The sequence below is a fragment of the Anomaloglossus baeobatrachus genome, chromosome 5 (assembly GCF_048569485.1).
Source record: "Anomaloglossus baeobatrachus isolate aAnoBae1 chromosome 5, aAnoBae1.hap1, whole genome shotgun sequence".
In the NCBI taxonomy this organism is placed as follows: Eukaryota; Metazoa; Chordata; class Amphibia; order Anura; family Aromobatidae; genus Anomaloglossus; species Anomaloglossus baeobatrachus.
In genome coordinates, this window is record NC_134357.1 from 201,002,305 (window position 1) to 201,024,660 (window position 22,356).

The 22,356-nt window shown below is 44.3% G+C and overlaps 1 protein-coding gene across 1 annotated transcript in view; it reads left to right on the forward strand.

Moving 5' to 3' along the window:
* The window catches only part of COMTD1 (catechol-O-methyltransferase domain containing 1), a 366,090-nt gene that overhangs the window by 342,822 nt on the left and 912 nt on the right, over positions 1 to 22,356 (forward strand). The gene's annotated exons all lie outside the window — the stretch shown is intronic.

Below are 22,356 nucleotides of genomic sequence, written 5' to 3' on the forward strand. Positions count from 1 at the left end.
TGTTCCGGGCCATAGCCCTCCCAATCTATCAAGAAGAACCTGCGCCCTCTAACCATCTTAGAACCAACTATGGCTCGTACCTCATAGCTAGAGCGAGAGGAATCAGAGGCAGGAGAGTGCACTTCACGAGCGTGAGGTAAAATAGCCGGCTTTAGCAGTGAGACATGGAATTTGTCATGAATCCTAAGATGGACAGGTAACTTCAATTGATAGACTACAGGATTTACCTGTCGAAGAACCTCATAAGGACCCAGGAAGCGAGGAGCAAATTTGACAGAGCTCACTCTAAGTCTCACGTGTTTTGCAGAGAGCCACACAAAGTCCCCTGGAGAAAAGACAGGAGCCGGGCGACGAAACCGATCGGACACCGTCTTCATACGGTCCTTAGCTGCTTGGATCGACTCTTGAGTCCGATCCCAAACCTCTCTGGCATTAGTTGCCCAGTCGGCCACAAGAGGAGGAGGTGCAGCAGCGGGAAACGGTACCGGTACCCTAGGGTGTTGCCCATTATTGAGTACGAACGGTGTCTGCCCAGTGGCCTCAGCCAGCGAATTGTTAAGGGCAAATTCTGCCCAGGGTAGGAGGGAGGACCAGTTATCGTGGTTCTCAGCAACAAAGTGTCGAAGGTATATAATCATAGATTGATTGGTACGTTCAACCAAACCATTAGTCTCCGGATGGTATGCCGAAGAGAGATTCAACTCAATTTGCAGAAGGCTACAAAGATCTCGCCAGAAACGGGAAGTAAATTGCGGGCCTCTATCACAAATGATACGATCTGGCATCCCGTGAAGCCTAAAGACATGCTTGAGGAATAGTTTGGCTAGTACCCTGGAAGATGGGATTCTCGATAACGGTACGAGATGAACCATCCGGGAGAAATGGTCCGTAATGACCCACACAAATCTATGTCCCTGTGAACATGGAAGATCACCCACAAAGTCCATGCCTACCACCCCCCATGGTCTATCTGGCACTGGTAAAGGATGCAAGAGCCCAGCCGGTCTCTGCCGTAATGGACGGTTGCGAGCACACGAGTAGCAGGAACCGACATATCTCTTGACGTGGCTGGCTAAGTGTGGCCACCAATACCACCTCTCCAGTAACTCTCGTGTCCGCCTAATACCAAAATGCCCACCCACCTTTGAGGTGTGGGCCCATGACAGTATATCATTCTGTCGATCAGGCGGAACAAATGTCTTGCCCGGTGGGATTTGGTCTAACGTCACAGGGGAGAGCGTATGAAAAACCCTGGAGGGAAGGATAAGACGAGGTTCGTCAATCTCTTCCTGGGTAGAAAGCATAGAGCGAGACAGGGCGTCTGCCTTGTTATTCTTACTCCCAGACAAATAGTTGATGGAGAAGTGAAAGCGGGAGAAAAACAAGGACCAGCGGGCTTGGCGAGGATTCAGACGCTGAGCGGTTTGTAAGTACGTCAGATTCTTATGGTCTGTATAGACCTGGAAAGGATGTTTCGCTCCTTCCAGCAAGTGACGCCACTCCTCCAAGGCTAATCTCAAGGCGAGCAGTTCCCTATCCCCAATGGTATAGTTTCTCTCTGCCGGTGAAAAGGTTTTAGCAAAGAAGAAACACGGCCTTTTTCTACCTGCACCGTTCTTTTGATACAAGACCGCACCAGCACCCACTGAAGAGGCATCAACCTCTAAGAGGAAGGGCTTACTCTCATCGGGTCTTTGAAGAACGGGAGCAGTTGAAAAGTGTCTTTTTACTGCCTCAAAAGCCTGAGATGTCTCAGTAGACCAGGCTTTGGGATTAGCACCTTTCTTAGTCAAGGCCACCAAAGGGGCCACCAAAGTAGAAAAATGGGGTATGAACTGCCTGTAATAATTTATAAATCCTAAGAAGCGTTGCACCGCCTTCAAGGAATGAGGTTCGGACCATTGCAGGACAGCAGAGAGCTTCGCAGGATCCATAGCCAGACCCTCTTGTGAGATAATGTAACCCAAAAAAGGCAATGAGGACTGCTCGAATACACATTTCTCGAGTTTAGCAAACAATGAGTGCTCCCTTAAACGGGAAAGGACACGAACGACATCCTGACGATGAGTCTCCAGATCAGGAGAAAAAATCAGGATGTCGTCCAGATACACCACTACTGAGGATAACAGTAAATCCCTGAACACATCATTTACGAAGTCCTGAAATACTGCGGGTGCATTACATAACCCAAAAGGCATGACGAGGTATTCATAGTGACCGTCTCGGGTGTTAAAAGCGGTCTTCCATTCGTCACCCTTTCGAATTCGTACCAAGTTATACGCATCCCGCAGATCCAACTTCGTAAAAACTTGAGCTCCTCTCAGTCTGTCAAAGAGCTCCGAAATTAAAGGTAATGGGTATTTGTTCTTTATTGTGATTGCGTTGAGACCCCTGTAATCTATGCAGGGACGCAAATCACCCTCTTTCTTCCGAACAAAGAAAAACCCAGCTCCCGCGGGAGAGACAGACTTACGAATGAACCCCTTCTCTAAGCTCTCTCTTATATAGGTCGACATGGCCTCTGACTCAGGTATCGACAGGGGGTAAACCCTGCCTTTAGGTGGAACCGAACCTGGGATAAGGTCTATGGCACAGTCATACGGCCTATGGGGTGGAAGAACCTCAGCACCCTGTTTGGAGAACACGTCAGCGAAATCCAAATAGGGTGTAGGTATGGGAGAGAGATCAGTTGATGCAACTGCAACGACCTTAGGTGGTAAGGGAAGACATCGGGACTGACATTTCGAACCCCAACTAATAATGCTGTCAGACTCCCAGTCAATGTGAGGAGCATGAGTCCGAAGCCACGGAAGACCCAGAAGAACGTCGTCTATACCCTCAGGCAAAACAAGAAAAGAAATCTCCTCTATGTGACCCTGAGACAGGGAAAGGCGCAAGGGAACTGTCCTTAATGTAATGGAGTCAGACAACATAGTTCCATTAACAACACGGACAGGAATAGGCGCCTCTAACATGATAGAGGGAATATTGTGTCCCTTTACAAATCCTGAGGACACAAAAATCCCGTCAGCTCCGGAATCCACAAAAGCCATAATAGGCCATGTATTCTCAGATAACGAGAGCTGACCTGGGATACAACACTTAGAGGGTGCAGAAGACGTCTCTAGTAACCCCCCCTCTAATGGTTACTAGGCCAGGGAGTTTCCCTGACGACTAGGACACTTGTTGGCATAGTGCCCAGCCTGACGACATACGTAACATATAGGAGGACCAGACTTGCGTAGTCTGGAGAACGTATGACCTAACTCCATAGGAGTGGGAGATGTTTCAGATGCTGAGGAAGATGGTAGTGGACCCTCAACAACTGGAATAGCCCGATGCTTAGGGCGTGAGGAAGAGACCTCGAGTCTACGTTCCTTATGGCGTACATCGATCCTCGTTGCTACTGTGATCAAGTCCTCCAGAGAAGCAGGGACTTCACGAGTAGCAAGGGCATCCTTGACATAGCCAGCCAACCCTCTCCAGAAGATAGGAATCAACACCTTCTCTGGCCAATCTAGTTCTGCCACCAGAGTTCTAAAAGCAATGGCATAAGAACTAGTGGATAACGAACCCTGAGATAGATCTAACAGTCTCAGGGCCGCATCATGGGTAACCTGCGGACCCATGAATACCGCCTTAAGAGCATCAAGAAAGTCTTGATGTCTCAGAGTAACCACATCAGAGCGCTCCCATAGAGGAGTCGCCCATTCTAAGGCTTTGTCCTGAAGTAAGGAGATGATAAAGCCTACTCTGGACCTCTCCGTAGAGAAGCGAGAAGAGTTAACCTCTAGGTGTATCTGACACTGACTAATGAAACCACGACATGATCTGGCATCGCCAGAATATCTGTTTGGTAGAGCAAGTCGAGGATCATGTGCAGATGTCACCATGGTCTGAGGTTTATCCTCTATACTCTTGAGCCGTGACTCAAGTACTTGTATGTAACGGTGTAACTGCTGATATTCTGCCATAACTGCCAGACCCTTGGCTCAGTCCTAATGTTACGGGGGGCTGTCTGATAATAACCGAAAGGAGTATCAGACAGTCAGGGTCCACCGTGCAAAGACTTTGCTGCAGACTATGGCAGAGTGCAATACCTCTGTTAACTCACAGAAGGATATAATAAGAAAGTAAAGCAATTCCTCCCTTACTTGGAGGGTGTGTGGAATGATGTCTGTTAATAATCACAGAGACAAAGGCAATGTGTGCGAAATGGCACCTACCTAGGTCCGCTCTTCTAGTGGTGCAAAAGAGACGAACAGCAGCGTAAGCCGCACAAAGCTCCTACCTGCGTTCGCTCCACTAGTGTGCGAGGACACGAACCACTAGATATGGCACCTGCCTAGGTCCGCTCTTCTAGTGGTGCAAAAGAGACGAACAGCAGCGTAAGCCGCACAAAGCTCCTACCTCTGTTCGCTCCCCTAGTGTGCGAGGATACGAACAACTGCCAGACGCAGTATAAGGAACGTTACCCTAGCGGCAACGTCCACCTACGAGTACAATCACAAGGCCCAGCCAGACCATGTGCCTCAGGCACCTGCCTATGTCCGCTCCCCTAAGAGGTAAGGATACGGACAGCAGCCGAAGCTGTAAGGTATAAGAACGCTACCCTGCCGGTAGCGCTCACCTAGCATAGACAGAGGAATGCCTAGAGGAACGCGCACAGAGCGTCTACTCATATGCATGAACCAAGAGGACTGAGCACCATGCGGCGTGTGTCAGGGTCTTATATAGACTCTGTGCCTCATCCAAGATGGAGGACACCAGAGCCAATCCGCTTCCAGAACGACAGGAGTGACGTCATGCTGGCCTATCACCGAGCAAGACATCACAAGCACATGACCAGCGACCAATCGGCAAAGAAGGTGTCAGAGACATGTGACCTCGTGTCAGCGATGATGTCACCCGCACATGTGCAATGGCTCCAAGATTGGACTTAGTCTCCGGCGCTCGCACATGTGCAGTAGCAAGAAATCTGGACTTAGTCTCCAGCGCTCGCACATGTGCAGTAGCAAGAAATCTGGACTTAGTCTCCAGCGCTCGCACATGTGCAGTAGCAAGAAATCTGGACATAGTCTCCAGTGCTCGCAGCAACCGTAACACACCCAGGCTGGGGCTCCTGCTCTCTTCAAGTTTCAGCTCACTCTGAAGTTACAAAAAGGGAAATGCATTGTCTGTGCTGCTTGACCAGCCCACCATGTTTGTTCAGGGGGTAGGGGTCACACATCCTATCATCAATGGTTTGGTCCATCACAGGGCTCCAATATGTCTGCCAGCCACAGTAGATGAAGGGATCCCCTGCTGTAAAGAACAATGACTATTCCTTCACTGGCCAATGCAATTACAGATTAGATACACAACTCTGGAAAGAAGAGGACAGGCTATTTACATAATCACATTAGATGCCAAGACTACAATTGTATGAGAGAGACACATTGAGACCAGTAGCTCCCCCAAGAAAATACATGAATTACAACTAATACAACCAGGGAAATATACATATCATGACATAGTATCACAGCATATACAGTGAGAGGGTAAATTACATCTTCACACTGACACAATGTAACAGTGCGGGAGAAAGGAGGTGAATGCTGCGTGTATCAGCCAATGAAAGTGACAATTTGAACCTCCCTGACAAATACAAATCAAATAATTTTAAGGCATGCACCAAGCGGACATGTGACATAGGCAGCTAATAAAACAAGCCTTTGTGTCTGAACCTTGTGGATGTTTTCTGTGTCGTGAATGGCTGCAGGAACATCCACAAATAAAGTTAAAAGAAAAATAAAAAAAGGCACCAATCCTCTGGTTTCCCCCAAGTCCCCACCACCTCCACTGATTAAACACATCCCTGCCGTTCATCATGGAGCTCCTCAATCCTGTCCAAATGCATAACGTGCTTTATTAGGAAATCATTTTTGGAAAATGCAATTAGTTATTGAACAAAACCGAACATTTCCGAGTTTATCGGAAAGTGTTTTTGCTACAGAGCCCCAGTCAAACAGGCTAAGGCTCGTACCAGATTTGAAATTGGTGAACATTTATCGAACAAGTTTGCTCATCTCTAGTGGTGATTCCCCATCTGTTCCTTTACTCCTCCCCCTGGGGACATTTGATTAGTTTGCAGTGAGAAAGATAAGTCAAGGGGTTTCTCTCAGCCACCTTTACCACAGTTGGAGTAGTTAGTAACACTTGGAACGATCCTTCCCTTCTGGAATTATGGGAAAACGTCTGCTTAATCACTTTAAAGGGAATCTGCCCCCAGGTTTTTGCTACTTCATTTGAGATCATCCTGTTGTAGGCAAAGATTCTGAAACTAAACATGTTTATCTTAGATCACTGTGTGCAGCGCTTCTCACTTTATCTCAGAATTGAGTGTAGCAGAACTGAGTCAGCTTTCTTGCTATACCAGGCTCACAGAGATTTTGCATAGACTATGAGGTGTCAGGAACAACAGGGGGTGTGCTAGTCTGCTCTGAATGTGCAGACAAGTGACACCATATTAATCACAGAGCAATAAACCCTTTAGTATAGGTAAACAATAGCACACAGATAAGAGAAACGTAGATGTTGTGATGCTACCACTAGGCAGCCCTGGAACACAGGGAGGATGTAGTGCTCCTAAGTGCAATTTAGCTCAGGCCCATTAGAGTTCACTAGCACCAGTGCAGGGAAGTTATAGAGTGGTCGATAAGCCAAAAGTCAGTGCCGGGATGTCACATCTGTACAGAGGAGCAAGCAAAGCTAAAGTCAGGTGAGAGCCGAGGGTCCGACGCCAGGAGGTCACGTCAAGAGCCTAAGGGAAGCAGAGCCGTAATCAAGCACAAACTGGGATCAGAAGCTGAGAGGGCAAGTAAGTATAGAGGAGAGAGCAGGGTAGGGAGATAGGGAAGTCAAACAAAACTGGATGGACTGGGGTCAGGGGAAGGAATACTGGGTAGCGGGACAAGATTAGACCAAACTCACGGGAACCAGGAAGCACACACAGCAAAGTATGAACTATTACTGGCGGCGTTCCTAGAAAAACTCCTCCTCCAAGATAAATCAGCGTGACTCCCAAAATGAGGCAGAATAGAATAGCCTCCTCCCAAATGACTTAACCGGAGGATGCCAACAGTAGAAAAATAAACACATACAGTGGCTCTGCAGGAGCAGAGCCATGAATGAGTCATGACAGTTATCTTTAGTTTTTTAACCCTTGCAGCATGCCATCTTCAGCTTACATTGCAAAACCTGGTGACAGATTCCCTTTAATCAGGACCCAATCTCCAAGTTTCACCATTAATCCTTGAGGAACAACTTGCCCTGGAATAGAGTTGTAAATTGAGATCTCTTTATTTTTATTATCTTTGTAATATATTTTGCTAACATTTGGTCAGCTTTCCTCATCATGCCTTCCAAATAGTCTAACCTAGCTGACTTTCTACCAGCATTTCCAACTGGGAGTGATTTGCAAAACAATTTTTTTTTTAAGCTCTATCTTAAAACTTTGTCCCAATGTTGTAAAGATTTTATTTACAAAATGTGGACCATTATCACTATATTTCATCTTGTTTATACCAAACCTTGGCATGATTTCTTTTACTAGTGCTTTCTCCACTGTCTCAGCATCTGGGTTGGCATTAGAAAATACTTCTATCCATCTTTTCAAGGCTGTGGGAATTGCTCTCTCCTAGGTTTCAAATTCCCCTGAGAAATATGTTTAGCACAAATATGGGCAAATTATTTTCTTTGGATAGTTCTTGAATCTGTTTATGAATACTTTAGATATTATTCCTATTATCCTTGCTGTTGAGACATGGATAATTAAATGGCTTAATACAGCAGCATATCTAAATAGATTACTTAGTAGTATGTGCTTTCCCTGTGCACATATGTAGCGCCCCTGAACCCATCAGGGTGCTACAAGGTTCTGCATCCCCACCAGGATGCAGGGCCTACCCCCTTAGGGACCCAGAACCCCAGTGTCGGTAACACCAAAAACCCAGGTAATCCCAGTTTTCCCCAACACGCCCCATATTATTTAGCTAGAGTGGGTATTTAGCTAGAGTGGGACCATGGATGGCCGCTTAGAGGTGGAGCCACTTCAGTCTACCAGGTGGGAGGGGCAAACAGTGGAGAGTAGTCGGGACACAGGAAGACAGTAGTGAGAAGGGAGTCTACAGTGAAAGAGAGCAGACACAGGCAGCCAAGAGTTTACTGTAGAAGTGTAAAGGTGGAAGTGAAGTGACTCCCTGACTTGGGCTGATTGTGACCTGGTACCGAGGAAAGGTAGTTGCCAGTGGAGTACTCCTGGAACGACGCACCAACGGGGTATAGGACCGTAAGGCAGGAAAGAGCTTCAAGCCGACCTGTTAACACCTGCACAGCAAAGGGGACCATCAAGGACTTTGCTGACCCTAAAGAATCCAAAGACTCAGTAGCAAAGAAAGATTCGGGGACAGGACCAGAGACTCCAGCCCCACAGGGTTCACGCTACCATCAGGCGGACAGAGGTGGACAAACCACAAGCCGGGAACCCCTGAGTGTTCCATACCATGGGGACCCACTTACCAGAGACATGTGCAGGGAAGAAGGTACCAGAGAACCAGACTGGCACTGGGACGAAGGGGACCTGGAGGCGAAACAAGTCGACCTCGGGCAACCAGTTAACACCCAAAAAGTGAGTAAACCAGTTGCACTGAATACCTGTCTGTACTCCTTCTTCCGACGCCCACCGCACCATACACCCACTAGCGCAATATCCTACTTGCGGAGGGACTACTATACTTGCTGCAATACCATCAGCCCCAGTAGAGATACTGCAGCAGTGGCTCCCTACCTTTAGTCCCAACACCGCAAGAGGCATCACGAATATCTTTATTCACAAATCCCCTGTAAATGTCCCCATTACAAAAAGGGCCCAGGGCACGGAACCGGGTAACGGCCACCATCGTGACATTCCCAGGGAGAAACTGCCCGGAACAGAGTACCCCATATCCCTGGGTGCTACACATACATACCGTTTTTGTTTTTTTTTACTGAAGCACCCTTATCTATATATAATTTATAGCTGAACCAAACCTCTGCAAGCACACCAGCCTCCACTGTCTCCCCCATATATTGAAAGTAATTTTCACTTTTACCAAACTCTGAATTTGTCTCTATGCCACCCTCCTCTAGTCTTTTTTTAGCACTGGGTATATCATTACCCAACAAATTATACGTATAATCAGAGCTCACTGAGACTCTACTGATAATGGCTATAGCATCATGAATATTCAATGTTCTAGTCTTGGTAACAAGAAATTTGCTAGATGTTCACTCCTCCTGTTACGGTTACCCAAGACTCCCTTGGATGCGCACTGAGGGTTCCCCCATGATTTTCCATTAGATTTTTTCAATCTCTATTGTAATCAACCACCCACAGAAGAAGTATTTCCTCATATTCAGTGACTGGCCCTTTAATTGCTTTATAGTAAATGGTATAGTGGAGATCCTCTGGATTCATCTAGTTTGCCCATTGTTGGACTAGACTATCAGCTTCCCTCGCCAGGTCAGGGACTCTACATGAAGGTCTTGATGTAATCAGATCAATACTGTACCACTACTTTTTGGCATGTCCTGACTTTTTTTTTTTTAGGCTCAGGGCTCGCACTCACTATTTGTAGAGATAGCTGCTATTTTCTAATTCAGTCATCATGTCTCTGCCAGCAGGTTGCATGGACATACGGTGGACAGGACTATGACATTTTGCCTGCCTTCCTGATTCTGTGTACTGTAGAATTACTGGCGGGCATAGTTTTACAATACATTTAAGTCTGACGAATTTAGTATCTCTTCCCTTTTCCCCTTGTGATTATCTGGTCATGCTTTATTTTCCTCTTATTTCTATCATTTTGCTAATGGCGTTTTCTAGCCAAATGTCCAACTTTTCCCACAGACAATTTTTGCCTGTCTATCACAGGCTGAGTAAGGATACTATGATTTTCCCTTTCTTAAGTTCACATAATACAGAACACAGACAGTTTGCAATAAAAGGCCACAAATTATCTTGAATTCTATTACTTTAATGATACACACAAAATCCAAACTCTGAATGTCCTTATAGGATCACTACATACTAGAGATGAGTGGACCCATTAAAGTTCGGTTTGGCGGGTTCAGCTAGACTTTAGATATAGTTCAGTTTGGGAACCAGACTTGACCTGAACCCCAATGGAAGTCACTAATTCGGCAGTTTGGGTCTCTGCCTACATGCAGCCAGCCATAAATAGAGCATTTCCAGGGTAGATAGGGTGGGGGTTTTCCATTTTTGGAGGGGTGCACAATACATCTGATAACACTGCTGTTTCCCCAGTGAGAGCCATTCAAAGACTGCAAGCGTCTCGCACTGGTCTGAGTACCCAGCGTGTTCAAGCATAGCGATGCTCACTCGAGGAGTTTGCATATGTAAAGCACCTAAACTCAAACACTGATTTTCAAGTAAAATCCGTGTTCGGTATGAACACTGAACCTAGAATTCACTCATCTCTACTACATACCCGTCTCCAACAACTGTTTTGTTTAGGGGTTTTTTCCTTATTCAGTGGTTCCTGTTAAGTTCCTTACAGTCAGGTCACAAAGTCATAGGCCGTGAAAGAGCTAATGTAAAAATCCTTTATTGCAACAGCAACTCAAAGGGATACACATTAAAATCATCATTTAAAAAGAGAAAAATAAGGGAATATGTAGGATGTAAAAAAAACAAACACAGGGCACAAAATAAAAAGATTATTGTCTGAATCAAACCATCACATTGGTTGTATAAAGAACATTTAAACCCTTCACAACTTTGGATGCACTGGTACATCCTGGCAATCGTGGGGGCACAGTAGCTGTACGCACGCGATCACCGCCAGAGACTCGGCTGTCCCAACAGCTGAGCCCTGACTCTCACAGCCAGGGACAGTGCCCACACCGTTCCTGGCTGTTTTACCCCCTAAATGTCATAATCAATATAGATTGCAGCACTTAGAGGGTTGCGAGAGTGATCAAACTGCTTCTCCCCTCCAATCGGTGCCCCCGAAATGTGATTGCAAGGGCCTGATCATTGCCATGGTGACCGGAGGTTGTCATGACTATCTGCGGATCACCCAAACTATGGGACACCTCAGGAATCATGGCAGGAGCATGATCCCTGAAGCTTCTGACAGAACACGATCAAGCATTGCAGTAGTGTTGCTATGATCAGAGCAGTGAAAGGTAATGTTCCATATAGGGAGTAAGTAAAAAAAACAAAAATTCAAAAATATTTAAAACACAAAATAAAGAACAAATAAATATATTCCAATAAATAGTTATATTTATGCAAAAAAAAATAAAAATTTTAAAACTATTTGGTATTGCCACATCTGTAACAACGCAATCTATAAAACTATCACACTAGTTAACTCCTTCAGGGTACACCGTGTAAAAAAAAAAGTGTAAAAAAAAAAAAATATATAGCAAAAACGGTCTTCATGGTACAAATGATAAAAAAAAGTGGAATAAAACAAGATTAAAAAGTCATATATAAACAAAAATGGTACCGCTGAAAAACAAGCTACCATATAGTTCCATCAGCGCAAAAATAAAAAAGCTAAAGCTCTCAGAATACAGCAATACAAATTTTATTTTTTTTCTATAAAAAACATAAAACAAAAATATATATGAATGTGGTATCACTGTAATCGTACTGTGTAAGGCCTCCGACACACATCCGTGCCACCGGTACATGTTTGGTACGTTTTTCCACGTACCGGCAGCACGGAGACACGTACACCAATGCTACCCTATGGTAGCAGGCACACACACATAAAACCACACGGAACGTGTCTCCGTGTCCGTTTGTACGTGTGTGTTTTCCAACACGTTGACATGTCCACGTTTTCTCCGGCATCACGGGTGTCACACGGCCCGCACCCGTACCACACGTATGTAGTGTGGATGCGGTCCCGTGTGACATGCGCCGGAGTAAACTCACGTGTCAGAGAAAAAAAAAAAAATCTTTACTCACCTTCTCCAGCCCTCCTATCTCAGCCGCTGCTGTCACTTCCTGCCGACCGCCGCTCATTATTCTCATTTAATATTCACTTCACTGCGGCCGGCAGCAGCAGCGGGGAGTCGGCAGGGCTGGAGACCGAAGATCAGTACCCTGGACAGCAGGAAGGACCACGTGAGTATGCAAATTACCGGTTCTCCGTGTGTTATCGCGGATAGCACACGGAGAACACATGTGGCCCGCACGTACCGGAGAGACGTACTTACCTACACGCAACACGCAGGGAAAATACGTGTCTCGCGGCACGTGCGTGATTTTCACGTGAGTGTGGCAGAGGCCTAAATCATACTTACCACAAGGTCAACGGCATATAAAAATTTTCCTGAATTGCTGTTTCTACTTGATTCTGCCTCACAAAAAATGGAATGGAGAGTGTTTAAAAAATATTACGGCCCAATATGCTACCAACAAAAACTACAAGTCATCCCACAAAAAATAAGCCCTCACATGACTTTGTCGACAGAAAAATAAAAAAAACCTATAGTGTTCAAAATTTGGTAATGCAAAAATCCTTTATTTTGTAAAAAAAAAATATTTTATTTTCTTTTTTAACCCCTTCAGCCCCAAGCTTATTTTGACCCTAAAGACCAGGCCATTTTTTGCAATTTTGACCAGTGTCACTTTATGAGGTTATAACTGTGGAACGCTTCAATGGATCCTGGTGATTCTGAGATTGTTTTCTCGTGACATATTGGGCTTCATGTTAGTGGTAAATTTAGGCCGTTATTTTTTGCGTTTCTTTGTGAAAAAAACGGAAATTTCGCGAAAATTTTGAAAATTTTGTAATTTTCAAACTTTTAATTTTTATGCTCTAAAACCAACGAGACATATGACACAAAATAATTAATAAATAACATTTCCCACATGTCTACTTTACATCAGAACAATTTTGGGAAAAAAAAATTTCATAAGGAAGTTATAGGGGTTCAAAGTTTATGAGCAATTTCTCATTTTTACAACAAAATTTACAAAGCCACTTTTTTTAGGGACCACATCACATTTGATTTGATTTTGAGGGGCCTACATGAAAGAAAACACCCAAAAGTGACACAATTCCAAAAACGGCACCCCTCAGGCTACTCAAAACCACATTCAATAAGGTCATTAACCCTTCAGGAACTAAAGCAATGTGAAAGGAAAAAATGAACATTTTAGTTTTTGCTACAAAAATGCAAATTTAGACTCAAATATTGCATTTTCACAATGGGAACAGGATGAAATGGACCCTGACATTTGTTGTGCAATTTCTTCCGAGCCCACAGATACCTCATATGTGGCAGAAAACCACTCTTTGGGTGCATGGCAGGGCTCCGAAGGGAAGGTGCGTCATTTGACTTTTTGAACGGAAAATTAGATGCAATTGTTAGACGCACCATGTTCTGTTTGGAGAGCCCCTGATGTGCCGAAACAGTGGAAAATCCCCACATGTGACCCCATTTTGGAAACTAGACCCCCCAAGGCATAAATATAGATGGGTAGTGAGCACTTATAACCCTTATGTGCTTCATACATTGAGCCGAAAAAACAAAAAAGTACTTTTTTTTTTGCACAAAAATGTTATTTTGGGCTCAATTTTTTTAATTTTTACAGGGGAAACAGGATAAACTGGACCCCAAAATTTGTTGGGAATTTTGTCCTGAGTAAGCCAATACATCATATGTGGCAGAAAACCACTCTTTGGGCGTATGGCAGGGCTCCGAAGGGAAGGTGCGTCATTTGACTTTTTGAACGGAAAATTAGATGCAATTGTTAGACGCACCATGTTGTGTTTGGAGAGCCCCTGATGTGCCGAAACAGTGGAAAATCCCCACACGTGACCCCATTTTGGAAACTAGACCCCCCAAGGCATAAATTTAGATGGGTAGTGAGCACTTATAACCCTTATGTGCTTCATACATTGAGCCGAAAAAACAAATAAAGTACTTTTTTTGCACAAAAATGTTATTTTGGGCTCAATTTTTTAATTTTTATAGGGGGAACAGGATAAAATGGACCCCAAAATTTGTTGGGAATTTTGTCCTGAGTAAGCCGATACTTCGCATATGGTGAAAAACCAATGTATAGGCTCACAGCAGGGCTCCAAAGGGAATGAGCGATGTATTCTCAGGGACATGGTATGTCATTTTTATATTTGTGTTGTGTAGGGTTTGTCAAGTCACTGTCTTTGTCGTGTAGTGTGCGTTAGGTCACCGTTTTTGTCATATACTGTGCGTCAGGTCTCCGTTTTTGTCGTGTAGTGCGTCAGGTCACCGTCTTTGTCGTGTAGTGCGTCTGGTCATTGTCTTTGTCGTGTAGTGTGTCTGGTCATTGTCTTTGTTGTGTAGTGCATCTGGTCATTGTCTTTGTCGTGTAGTGTGCGTCACGTCACCGTCTTTGTCGTGTAGTGCGTCAGGTCACCGTCTTTGTCGTGTAGTGCATCAGGTCACCGTCCTTGTCGTGTAGTGCGTCTTGTCATTGTCTTTGTCGTGTAGTGCGTCTGGTCATTGTCTTTGTCGTGTAGTGCGTCTGGTCATTGTCTTTGTCGTGTAGTGCGTCTGGTCATTGTCTTGTAGTGTGCGTCACGTCACCGTCTTTGTCGTGTAGTGCGTCAGGTCACCGTCTTTGTCGTGTAGTGCGTCAGGTCACCATCTTTGTCGTGTAGTGCGTCTGGTCATTGTCTTTGTCGTGTAGTGCGTCTGGTCATTGTCATTGTCTTTGTCGTGTAGTGCGTCTGGTCATTGTCTTTGTCGTGTAGTGCATCTGGTCATTGTCTTTGTCGTGTGCGTCACGTCACCGTCTTTGTCGTGTAGTGCGTCTGGTCATTGTCTTTGACGTGTAGTGTGTCTGGTCATTGTCTTTGTCGTGTAGTGAGTCTGGTCATTGTCTTTGTCGTGTAGTGCGTCAGGTCACCGTCTTTGTCGTGTACCTCAGGAATTTTAGGTGGGCTATATCAATTTAGTACCCGGACGAATGATAGACTTTGAAGCAGTCACTCATACAAAGTCCGGGTTTATCGGGACAGGTATCACATTGATACTTCGTTTCCCGCCTCAGCCCTTTTTTATAGCACACCCGGCACCTTTTCTGCGCTCTTCCTTGTGCGGTGGTTTGTGGTACCTCACCAGGAAAATGTTGCCCTGGTACCACACGGGAACCTTCAGTTCTAGAGGTAGTAGGAACTGCTGCTGCTGCTGCTTCTTCTTCTCCTCTTCCAAAAATCATGGTCTTGATTACTACCTCCTGGAAGTGAAGGAAGGTGTTGGTCTGGCCTGCACATCGTGAGAGCACGAAAGCATTGTATAGTGCCATCTGCACGATGTGCACGGACAGTTTTTTATACCAAACCTTAACCTTCCGCATGGCATTATAGGGCTGGAGGACTTGATCAGAAAGATCAACTCCTCCCATATGTTTGTTGTACGCCAAGCCACAGTCCGGTTTGCGAACCTGTGTGAAAAGCCGGATGTGTGAAACTAGCTTAACAGAAGACGAGTATTTCTCCTGGTCTGAGCTGTGCAGCTCTGATCAAGAGAAATGAACAAGCTATCAGACTGCTGATCCTTTTAGCCCCCTTGGGGCTAAAAAGAAAAAAAAAAATAGTTAAAAAGGTCAAATCCCCCCCCCATTTGCCCAATTGAAAATTTGAAAGGTTAAAAAAATAAAAAGTTTACACACATTTGGTATCATCACATTCAGAAATGCCAGATCTATAAAAACATAGAATCAATTAATCTGATCAGTAAATGGCATAGCGGCAAAAAAAATCCAAATGCCAAAATTAAGTTTTTTGGCCGCCGCACATTTTGAGCAAAATGCAATAACAGGCGATCAAAATACAGCAAAATACAGCATTTGCACAAAAATGTTACCGTTAAAAATGTCAGCTCAAGATGCAAAAAATAGGTAGTCACTGAGCCATAGATCCCGAAAAATAAGAATACTACGGGTTTCGGAAAATGGCGCAAAAAGTGTGCCACTTTTTCGGACAAACTTGTGATTTTTTTTAAGCCCTTAGATAAAAGTAAACCTATGCATGTTTGGTTTGGTGTCTACAAACCGACACATCAGTTTTACCATATAGTGAACACTGAATAAAACATCCCAAAAAGTATTGTGTAATCGCACTTTTTCCACATTTGGAAATTTTTTTTGCCATTTTCCAGTACATTATATGGTAAAACTCATGGTTTCATTTAAAAGTACAACTTGTCCCACAAAAAAAAAAAAAAAAAAAAAAAAAAAAAATCGCCCCGGGTTGAAGGAGTTAATAAAGCAAGAATTGTATATACTTTACTTATGAAGACTGCAATATCCCTTTAACAGCACCAATGATGTCCTTGAATTTGAGTAATAGTGACATACCACATGCTATTTTAAACAATACAGGACTGCACAAGGTAGGTTCCTGTTGAAAAGTTTGTATTTTTTCCCATCAAGATTAATGGGCCAAGCAGATGCCTATTGTATTCTATTGTATCTCGGTGCTGTGGTTTGCATTTTACCATAAAACTGATCTGTTGATCTCTTGGTGTTTGACAGGACAGAAAAATAAGAGTCTCCTTTTCCAGCAGAGTGAAGGCAGATAGCCATAACGTACATGACTGAGGCAGTGATAGATCCAGGAAAGGGTTAAGGAGTAAGGGATGGGTTTTTACTTAAGGAATGTGGTGGGGGGCAACTAGCAGGAGGAGAGATGGGGGCAGGGGTCATATAAGAAATAGGTCCCATGTTAAGGTGTCATTCCTTTGTTCTGGACTCCAAGACTGAACCAGCAGTATGGATGCCTTGCTGAGGAGCGTTCAGGCTGCGGCTTTGACTTGTAGGCCCAAATGGATTCAGGCCCAGCTAGACGAATTGCTGAAGAGTGCCCGGGATACAGCATCTGTCCCTTCTGAACTTTCTGAACATCAAACTCTAAGAAGATCAAGGCCTCCTGAGAGACTAACTTCTGAAATGGCCAATAGGACTCACAATAGGATCATAAGTCCTTCTGTTACTTCTAGGAAAAGAGCAAAGCGCAGCACGGCCTCTGATCCTTCTTACAAACCAGGAAGGAAACTACAGTATCAGAAGAACAATGTACAGAGAAAAGAGACAGACCATCTAACCAGAGAGACACCAAGAAGTCCAAGGAGAAAGTCCAGCTCTACTGATGTTCCAGCCAGAGAAGCAGCCAAACAAGCTACAACTGACGTGACGACAGCCCACGATGAATCCTTAGAACTTCCTCAACAATCTTTGCATCATTCCAGAGGACATCACACGGCCTCACCCCAGGAACTGAACCAACACGGGGGGATGGGCTTAGGACACACAACTTTTCCGGATCCGGGTTCACATTACACGAGAAGTGGCAGGAATCCAAAAAGACAACTTCGCAAAACTTCTTTAACCAGACAAAGACTTCATCGGCCGGCTCAGGATTTGAGTTAGGCAATAAATCTACAGCTACAAGACTCAGCAGAGATTCCAGAAAATGACTATGACACAGATAACGACTCCCCACTAGAGGGCAGCAGTACGCAGCACTTCAATAATGAAGGGGCTGTAGACACTATAACTAATATGTCACAGACGGCTGGTCAACCTAGGACGCAGCCAGGTATTGGTGAGACCACTTTTTCTTGTCCTATATCTAGTTTAACAACGCCTGTAATAAGTCCAGTGGGCGCAGTTGGGGGTACAGTTCCAGGCAATGTAGGATGGGATCTTAATTCAGTAGTACAACAATTAGTGTCAGGGGTTAAGGAGGCTTTGAGTCAGTCTAGCTTACCCATAACTTCTTCTCCTATTGCTGCATGGTGTGGAAATGGTCGCCGGACATCGGAGGTGGTAAGTCAGTCGTGTGCTGATCCAGAGACACAGGAGGACGCAGTAATTTCACAAGGGGTTACATTATCTGATGCAGCAAAAGGAGAATTATATGTATGTTTTGAGGGTCCTCTAGGAATTCATTTGAAACAGGAGGTTAGGGAGAAGATTTGGGCCAACGAATATGTGGAAATATTTTCATTATTGCCCTTAGAAAAATATAACTTGGATAGAGTAAGGTTTGATGAGAGAAAAAGAGAGAAACAAGAAAGACGGTATCGTCTCATCCCTCAAACTTTTGCCAATTGGTTACAGGCCTTTGCCATATTAGCAAGTGTAACAGGCCAAAAAACTCCTGAACATTGCTCTGCTTTATTTTGTTACATGGATTCTATCGGGGAGGCGAACCGTGTGTATGGAAGTTTAGCATGGCTGCGCTATGATGAGCAGTTTCGCCAAAAGGCTTGTCGCCAAGGGATTCGGTGGGATCACAAAGATATTGGTTTATGGATGCGTCTCATGACAGCGCCACTTGGGGTTAATCAGCCCTTTCAGGGCTATGTCGGCAGATCACCAGCAATCGGATTGTCGGCAGCAAACAGAAAAGGTTGCTGCTGGCAGTTCAATGATAACCAGTACAGATTCGGAAACACATGCAGGTACAAACATGAATGCACCTTCTGTAGTGGAAACCATAGCCTATCAAAATGCTTTAAACGAAATAAAACCCCAACAGCAGAGATTAACCAAAAAGGGGGAAACCCCAATTAGACTCGAGGAGATGGTGGGCTATCTAAGCAGGTACCCAGATAGAAAAGCAGCACAATTGCTGGGGGAGGGTTTCTCAGAAGGTTTTAAGATCCCATCTACTTCAGCCCATTAACCTGTTCTCGTAACCTTGCTTCAGCTTATACATATTCTCACATTGTCTCCACAAAACGAAACAAAGAAATTGACATGGGCCGCATGGCAGGCCCATTCCCCAAAATGCCAATAGAAAACTTAAGGGTTTCTCCATTGGGGGTGGTCCCAAAGAAGGAACCCAATAAGTTTAGGCTGATCCATCATCTGTCCTTCCCTCATGGAAGCTCAGTTAATGATGCAATCGATCAGGAACTTTGCACAGTCTAGTATACTTCATTTGATACAGCGATTGCATGGGTTCAGAAGTACGGCAGAGGAGCTTTAATGGCAAAAACAGACATTGAAGCTGCCTTTAGACTCCTACCAGTCCATCCAGAAAGCTTTCATCTCTTGGGTTGTCAGTGGCAGGGAATGTTTTATGTAGACTTGTGTTTACCAATGGGCTGCTCCATCTCATGCTCCTTGTTTGAATCATTTAGCACATTTTTGGAGTGGGTAGTAAAGAAGGAAGCCGGCGTGCGTTCTGTCCTGCATTATCTAGATGATTTCTTATGTATTGGTCCACCAAAGTCATTTGTTTTTGCTTCATTATTGTCAGCGATTCAGTCGGTTTTTAAGCGTTTCGGAGTACCGTTAGCATCAGATAAAACAGAAGGCCCGTCTACACTTATCAAGTTTTTAGGAATTTTGATTGACAGTGAGGCCATGGAGTGCAGATTACCGGATGACAAGGTCAGTGATCTGCTGGAGGCAGTCAGAGAAGCTAGATCTCACCGTAAGATCAGATTAAAGGATCTACAATCGCTGTTAGGAAAAATGAACTTTGCTTGTCGCATTATTCCAATGGGTAGAGTTTTTTGTAGGCGCCTAGCTGCAGCTACCTCAGGCATAACCTTTCCACATCACTTTGTGCGGCTGGCTAGAACATTAAAGGACGATCTGGCGGTATGGGAACAGTTCTTAATGGAGTTTAATGGGAGGTCATTGTGGATCAGACCACCGATTTCAAATTTTGATCTAGACATCCACACTGATGCAGCGCGGTCAACTGGTTTTGGTGCATATTGTTCTGGATAGTGGTGTGCAGATAGGTGGCCAGTAAGTTGGAGAAACAATGGGTTAACACGAAACTTAGTCCTCCTTGAATTGTTCCCCATAGTGGTTGCTTGTGAAATTTGGTGCAATATTTTCCAAAACCGAAAAGTGAGATTTCATTGTGATAACTTGGGAGTTGTAGAAGTCATCAACAAACAATCAGCTTCTTCCCTGCCTGTTGTTACTTTGCTGCGTCATCTAGTGCTGTGCTGTTTAAAGTCAAATTGTCAGATTACAGCTGTGCATGTCCCCGGTGTGTGTAATTCTGTGGCTGATGCTCGGGCTCGTTTTCAGTGGGACAGATTCCGTTCGTTAGCCCCGATGGCAGAGGTACAAGGCAAGAAGTGTCTGGATTTTCTGTGGTCACTGCCAGTGACACCGCATACGCTCTGATAGAACGGTCTGTAGGTGTAAGCACATGGCAGAGGTACCAGTCAGCATGGAGGGAATGGGAAGATTTGTGTGCTCTAGTGGGACATGATGCCAGGTTACATGACAATGTTTCCTTGTTGTTATTTTACATTAGCAGGGCCTTTGTGGACGGTACTTCATTGTCCAGTATTAATAGTAAAATGTCAGGATTAGCCTTTTGGTTTAAGTTCCACGACTTCACTGATTACACAAAGCATTTTTTAGTTAAGCAGGCCCTAAAGGGTAACAGGAAAAGTTGTAAGAAGACCAGAGATAAACGGCATCCGATTTTTTTTCCAGTTATTGCAGCAGATACTGAGTGTACTAGGCCGAGTCTGTAGCAGTCCGTTTGAAGTGTTACTCTTTAGTTGTGCATTCACACTGGCCTTTTTTGGAGCTTTTAGAATCAGCGAGTTAGTGTCGAGTAGCTCCATCAGAAGTGGGGGTCTACAAGTCCAGGACGTGCATCAGTACACAGACAGATTGGAATATTTTCTGGCAAAGTCAAAAACTGATCAACAGGGTAGAGGAAAATGGATCACATTGTTTCCTTTAAGCGGTTCCAAGGCCTGCCCGGTCATCTGTTTTAGAAACTATGTCTCAAGAAGGCCAAATATCCAAGGTTCATTACTAATTCATGAGGATTGTAAGTCATTGTCACAATTTCAATTCACAGCAGTTCTTAAAAAATGCCTGGTAATATTGGAAGAGTCTCTAAATGCATTCACTTCACACTCATTTAGGATAGGAGCAGCAACAGAAGCTGCTAGATGGGGCTTAGGGCCTGACATAGGTAAAAAAATCGGGAGATGGGAATCGAGCAGATTTAAGAGCTACATTAGATTGCATTTATTATAAATGGCGTACATGTATATATATGTGTACTTTTTGGTAATCTTATAGTAGGTGTGTCTTCACTTAGATAATTGTGTGATAATTGTGTTTTTTGTTTTTGTTTTAGCTGAACAGCAATGCCTGGTTTGGATCATGGGACATTCATTTGTTTTTTGGGGGGCCTTACGTGCAGCAGTCAGGCCTAATGGCAGACAGTTGGGGTTGCCCAGTTCCTTGGCACGGGTGACATGGGTAGGAAATAGGGGAATGCAGTGGCATCAGCTGTTAAAAGAAATCCAGTATCATGTGGAGTTCTACCGCCCACCGGACGTCTTACTTATCCATTTAGGTGGTAATGATTTAGCAATACGAACATCAAGACATTTAGTTAGGAACATAAAGCTCGATATGTTGAATTTATGGAGGTCTTACCCAGAAACAGTGGTGGTTTGGTCGGATATAGTAGCTAGACAAAATGTGGAGAACAGCGCGATCAGTGACTCGCATCAATAATACAAGGATAAAGGTTAATAAAAAAAAATAACAAAATTTGTGTTGGAAAATGGAGGGGTGGCCATATGTCACCAGATGCTTGAAAATACAAAGGAACATTTTTGGAGAGATGATAAGGTGCATCTTAATGACATTGGCATTGATATATGGATGTTGGGAATACAAGAAGGAGTAGAACGGGCCATTAAGTTGTGGAGGAACTCACTCTTGTAAGTGTGTCACAAAAGCGAGTCTTGGCGGGATGTGGTTGTTTAAACCCCCTCTTTGTTGGTTGGAGAATTATGTTTTTAATGGGGTCCCTGGGCTAGAGCTCAGTGGACAGTGGAATATGGGTCCCTGGGGAGGAGCTCAGTGGACAGAGTAATAGATGGGTCCCTGGGGAGGAGCTCAGCGGACACAAGGAAAAATGATCAAGGGGTATACCCAGATTCCCCCTTTAACTAGGTGTACACGGCGGAGGGGGATATGGGGCTGGGACTTATAACAACCACATCTCTGGGCCGATAATCTTGTTTTTTCTTGATGTTTTTCTTATAAAATAAAGGGCTGCTGTGGAAAAAAATTTTAATCCATGTCACGCAGTGTGTGGGGTCTTATTTATTAGGTTACCAGGAGTGCAATTCACTAATCCATCAGTCATGTTCTGTTGAAAAACGGTTTGGGGTAAATTTTGCATTTTTTTTTTCTGTTGTGTGGATCTACTTTTTTTTTTTTAAAAAAACCCCAAAATTAAAAAGGATAAAAAGTTCTCAAATGCTGAAGTTAAAGGAGGATTTTGAATG